Here is a 6,198-nt window from a genome sequence, read left to right as displayed (position 1 = left end):
ATAGGTGACAAAAATGCAAATAAGTGATACGGATGCAATTTTAGCAAATAAGTGACACAAATGCAAGAAATGGCTGAAGTTGTGACTTCAGCCGCAAATGCCACTATATTATACCCCATCACGTGGGTTGTTGGAGCAGAATCGCACACCAGGGGGTATATAACAGAAGAGCAACGCGAAGAAGAAAGAGAGAGAGAACAGAGGAAGTACGCGAAGGAAAAAAAAGAAGAGAGCGGCATCAGTGGAGAGGAGCGACGATTGCTACTGGACGGCCACAACACTTCAAAACAGTTTTATTCCTTTCTCTTCAATGAATCATTATTTATCTGATTCAATAATGTGTGACTAAATTCCTTAATGGTTTGGGGAAATTTCAAAACCCTAGTTCTATGACTTGAATTGAATATTGCAAAGTTCCTTGAGTAATCTATGAAATTGTGTTTCTGTCTGTTTGATATTTTTCTATGAAGTGTGTTTAAATTGTTTAGGAAGCTTACTAAATTATTTATACATGCTTTGATAGCTAGTTTGAATATCGAGATTGTCTATGATCAACGGTTTGAATTGTGCAAAAATATGGGATTATGCGTTTATGAACATATTGTGAGAAAGACCTTGTTTAATTAGTACGCTTGATTAGTTAAATTCGATCAGCCGGTTTTTAGAGAGTATTGCCAATTCTAGGTAGTTCAATAACGCGTGTTAGGAATTAATTAGGATTGAGTGTGAGAATTCGTGCTTTCGGGTTCGAGCAAATCTTATGAAAAACTGAACTTTGGTGTTTCACGGCTGGTAATTGAGTAGACATATTAGGAGGAATGGCGCAATAGGAAATTCATGTTAGGCTAGTGGTGGCGAGAAATCCATTGACCATATTCATCTCATTCGTGAAAGTTCTCGTTATTTTTATTCGTTGATTGTCCTAGTTAATTTTCTCTCGTGTTTTTATTATTATTGTTATAAGAAAAATCCCCCGGTTAATTTAGTTGAGAAAATAAAAGAATCATAACTATTCGTGTCTCTGTGGGATCGACCCTTATTTTCCCTATACTATTGTTAGGAAGTGAGGTTCTAAATTTGGCGTATTCACGACACCGTCAAATTTTTGGCGCCGTTGCCGGGGACGCGGCAATAGTTTCTGATATTTTTTTTATTTTCTTTTATTTATTTTATTTTTCAATCTTTATTTGATTTGTCTCAGGTGTATGTCTCACGACGAGATCGCCGAAAGACCAGCAAGAATCAAAGCATTTAGTGCACAGTTTAATCCACTTTTCAAAGAAGAGGAAAAGGAAGTGGAAGAAACAATGGCGAATAACAATCGTACACTAAAGGAGTTGGCAGCCCCGTTGCTAGACCAACAACCGATGTGCATTCAGTTTCCGGCAAACGATGCGGGTTTCGAGCTGAAATCTGGGCTTATTCATCTATTGCCTAAGTTCCATGGTCTTCCCGGAGAGGACCCCAACAAGCACCTCATGGAGTTTCATGTTGTTTGTTCGAGCATGAAGCCAGCCGGAGTCACAGAAGATCAGGTCAAGCTGAAGGCCTTCCCATTCTCACTCGCGGATGTAGCGAGGGATTGGCTTTATTTTATTCCACCGGGCTCTGTAACTACGTGGATGGAGATGAAGCGGTTATTCTTAGAGAAGTATTTTCCGGCGTCAAAAGCCACTTCAATCCGCAAGGAGATATGCGGAATCCGTCAAAACTCCGGCGAGACGCTATACGAGTATTGGGAACGATTTAAGCGTCTATGTGCAAGCTGCCCCCACCATCAAATTGCTGAGCAACTTCTAATCCAATACTTCTATGAAGGCTTATTACCGATGGAGCGGAGCATGATCGATGCTGCGAGTGGAGGTGCATTGGTTGACAAAACACCAAACGCAGCTCGTGCACTTATTTCTAACATGGCAGCGAATTCCCAACAGTTTGGAACTCGTTCGAGCACCGTGCAACGAGTGAACGAGGTTGATTCTTCTTCGGTTAATCAACAAATTTCTACACTTACCTCGTTAGTCTAGCAGCTTGCTATGGGACAAGTACAACAACAACGACCTTGCGGGATTTGTGCGGTGGTGGGCCATCCCACAGATATGTGCCCAACTTTGCAAGAGACATCGCCCGAAGAAGCTAATGCACTCGGCGGGTTCCCGGGACAGCCAATGTCAAATACTTACAACAGCTCTTGGAGGAATCACCCCAATCTGAGCTACGGGAATCAACGCCAAGGGCCTATGCAGTTTCAGCAGCGTCAACAAGCTCCAGGTCAAGGGCAAGAAATGTCATTGAGTGATATGGTAAGAGCTCTTTGCACGTCTCAAACACAATTCACGCAGAGAACTGAAGCATATATGCAAAAGACCGACACACATCTTCAACACATAGATAATCAGATCGGGCAAATGGCTACAGTGCTCAACCGGTTAGAAGCTCAGAACTCGGGTAAACTCCCATCACAACCGCAAATTAATCCACGAGAGGACGCTAAAGCAACCACGTTGCGGAGTGGCAGTTCCATTGAGTCAAATGCGAAGAACAGTGCGAGGGATAAACGAGACAAGAATCTGCAACCCCCCATCCAAAGTGCAAGCAAGGAAGCTTCGACCGAAACTCGCTCATTTGAGACGCCGCCTCCTTTTCCAAGTCGATTAGCCCACTCAAAGAAGGAGGAAAAGGAGCAAGAGCTGCTGGAAACTTTTCGACGGGTTGAAGTCAATATTCCACTTCTCGATGCCATCAAACAAGTGCCACGGTATGCAAAGTTTCTGAAAGAATTATGTACCAACAAAAGGAAGCTAAAGGGCAATGAGAAAGTACAAGTGGGAGAGAATGTCTCAGCGGTGCTCCAAAAGAAAATTCCAGAAAAGTGCAAAGATACGGGAACGTTCACTATCCCGTGCATAATAGGCAATAGACGGTTCGAAAGAGCTATGCTTGATCTGGGAGCCTCTATCAATGTGATGCCATACTCTATATACGCTTCTCTAAATCTGGGACCACTTGAGGAGACTGGAATTATCATACAGTTGGCTGATCGTTCTACAACTCGTCCAATTGGAGTCGTTGAAGATGTCCTAGTTCAAGTCAACCAACTAATTTTTCCAGCGGATTTCTATGTTCTAGAGATGGAAGCAGATTCATCATCGTCGACGACACCGATTTTACTTGGCAGACCGTTCCTAAAGACCGCAAGAACAAAAATTGATGTCCATGACGGGTCTCTCACGATGGAGTTTGATGGAGAGATAATCCGTTTTAACATTTATGAAGCCATGCGTTATCCTAGCGATGTGCACACTATTTGCGGCATCGACGTCATCGAGGAATTGCCACAAAAAGTGTTTGAGCTATACGGAGACGACGATGTCGATATTGCTTTTCGGGAAAGTGTCGAGATCAGTGATGAAGATGCAGAATTAATCATCACCACCTCGGGCTACACCGCAAAGATGGAGAACATTACGGCAGTCAATGCACCACCGGAACTTAAACAAAAGGATGTACAATACATCGAGCTCCCTGCCGTTGTAGAAAAGGTGCTGCCTTCAATCCAAAAGGCTCCCCAACTTGAATTGAAGCCACTGCCGGATTATTTGAAGTATGTGTTTCTTGGAGAGAACGAGACACTTCCAGTAATTATCGCCAAAAAGCCTCACCAAAAATCAAGAGAAGAAGCTAGTGCAAGTACTCAAGGAGTACAAAACTACGATCGGTTGGACAATTGCCGATATAAAGGGAATCAGCCCCTCTATTTGCATGCACAGAATTCTTCTCGAGGAAAACTCCAAGCCCGCTCGAGACGGTCAAAGGCGACTAAACCCACCGATGACGGAGGTTGTGAAAAATGAGGTATTGAAACTCCTTGATGTTGGCGTGATCTACCCAATTTCGGATATTCAATGGGTGAGCCTCGTACAATGTGTTCCGAAGAAGACGGGGATCACAGTTGCCAGGAATGAAGAAGACGAGCTAGTCCCCATGCGAGTTCAAAACGGGTGGAGAATGTGTATCGATTACAGAAAGGTCAACAAAGCTACTCGCAAAGATCACTTTCCTCTACCGTTTATTGATCAGATGCTAGAGAGGTTAGCCGGCCACTCCCACTACTGCTTCCTCGATGGATATTCGGGGTATAATCAGATCGTGATCGCACCGGAGGATCAAGATAAGACGACATTCACGTGTCCATTCGGCACTTTTGCTTACCGCCGAATGCCATTTGGCCTATGCAATGCGCCTGCGACATTTCAACGATGCATGATGAGCATATTTTCGGAGTATGTCGAGAACATCATCGAAGTCTTCATGGATGATTTCAGCGTACATGGTAACTCTTTCGACTCGTGTCTCTCTAATTTAACACTTATTTTGAAAAGATGTGGTGAAACCAACTTAGTGTTAAATTGGGAGAAGTGTCACTTCATGGTGGATCACGGGATTTTGTTGGGGCACGTTATTTCATCTCGAGGAATTGAGGTCGACAAGGCCAAAGTCGATCTAATTCGCTCTCTATCCCCACCGACAAATGTGAAAGAGGTACGCAGCTTTCTTGGTCATGCGGGGTTTTATAGAAGATTTATAAAGGATTTCTCGAAGATTGCAAACCCGCTTTGTCATCTATTGCAAAAAGATACTTCATTTGTGTTTGATACGAAGTGTATGGCTACTTTTGAAAGACTTAAGGAGCAGCTGACCACAGCGCCTATTATCCGACCACCGGATTGGAATATGCCTTTTGAGATCATGTGCGACGCTAGTGATTATGCAGTTGGAGCAGTCCTCGGGCAGCGAGTCAACAACACACCTTACGTCGTGTATTATGCTTCTCGGACGCTGAATGATGCGCAAATAAATTATACAACAATCGAGAAAGAATTGCTTGCGATCGTCTTCTCGCTTGAGAAATTCCGCTCTTATCTACTCAGGACAAAGGTGATAATTTATTCTGACCATGCCGCATTGAAGTATCTGTTGACGAAAAAGGAAGCCAAACCACGTCTACTTCGCTGGATTTTACTCATTCAAGAGTTTGATTTGGAAATTCGAGATCGGAAAAGGGTCCGAGAATTCTGTTGCTGATCACTTGAGCCGACTCATTCGCGCAGAGGAAGACTTGTCTTTGAGGGATGAATTTCCCGATGAGTAACTCATGGCCGTGAACTTGGTCGAGGTACCGTGGTATGCCGATATTGCAAATTTTGTAGCCACTGGAAAAATACCTCCAGAATTCTCTCGGATCCAAAGAGATAAGTTACGCCGAGATGCTCGATACTATTTTTGGGAAGATCCATATTTATTCAAGAACGGTACCGATCAGATCATTAGACGCTGTGTTCCGCAATCCGAGTTTCAGTCTATTCTTACTCATTGTCACTCTCAAGCATGCGGAGGAAACTTCGGACCGAAACGCACAGCTGCACGAGTGCTCGAGTGTGGATTCTTTTGGCCTTCTGTTTTTCGCGATGCGTATGTTTTTTGCAAGGCTTGTGATCGATGCCAACGTACAGGTAACATTACTTCAAAGAATGAGATGCCCCAGGTTCCGATTCTTGTTGTTGAGATATTTGATGTTTGGGGCATCGATTTTATGGGACCGTTCCCAACTTCGAGTGGCTACAACTATATACTTCTCGCTGTCGACTATGTCTCTAAATGGATCGAAGCCAAGGCTACATGCGTGGATGACTCAAAAACAGTGGTTGAGTTCATCAAAGATAATATCTTAGTACGTTACGGTACACCGCGTGCTCTTATAAGTGATCGTGGAACCCACTTTTGCAACAGATCTGTGGAAGCTCTTTTGAAGCGATATGGTGTCACACACAAAGTCACTATGGCTTATCACCCACAAGCAAACGGGCAGGCAGAGGTATCGAATCGTGAAATCAAATCGATTTTAGAGAAGACAGTTTCGCCAAATCGTAAAGATTGGTCCTCGCGGCTACATGACGCTTTATGGGGGTATCGTACAGCCTACAAAACACCCATCGGGATGTCACCATATCGGCTGGTTTATGGAAAACCATGCCATCTTCCAGTGGAATTATAACATAGAGTGTGGTGGGCCATTAAGCAATGCAACATGAGCTGTGATGCAGCGGGTGAGCAGCGCAAACTGCAGATTCAAGAACTTGAAGAAATCCGGAACGATGCTTATGAAAGTTCAAGAATTTACAAAGAAAAGGCAAAGGC

General features: G+C 43.7%; 1 pseudogene; it reads left to right on the top strand.

The window, feature by feature from the left end:
* The first annotated feature begins 1,352 nt into the window (after positions 1-1,352).
* On the top strand, positions 1,353-4,402 carry LOC149397843 (uncharacterized; annotated as a pseudogene).
* Positions 4,403-6,198: the final 1,796 nt, after the last annotated feature.

Source organism: Urtica dioica, chromosome 5, assembly GCF_054948205.1.
Source record: "Urtica dioica subsp. dioica isolate 48M chromosome 5, U.dioica_male_clone48M_v1_H2, whole genome shotgun sequence".
Lineage (NCBI taxonomy): Eukaryota > Viridiplantae > Streptophyta > Magnoliopsida > Rosales > Urticaceae > Urtica > Urtica dioica.
This window is presented reverse-complemented; position numbering and strand designations above follow the sequence as displayed.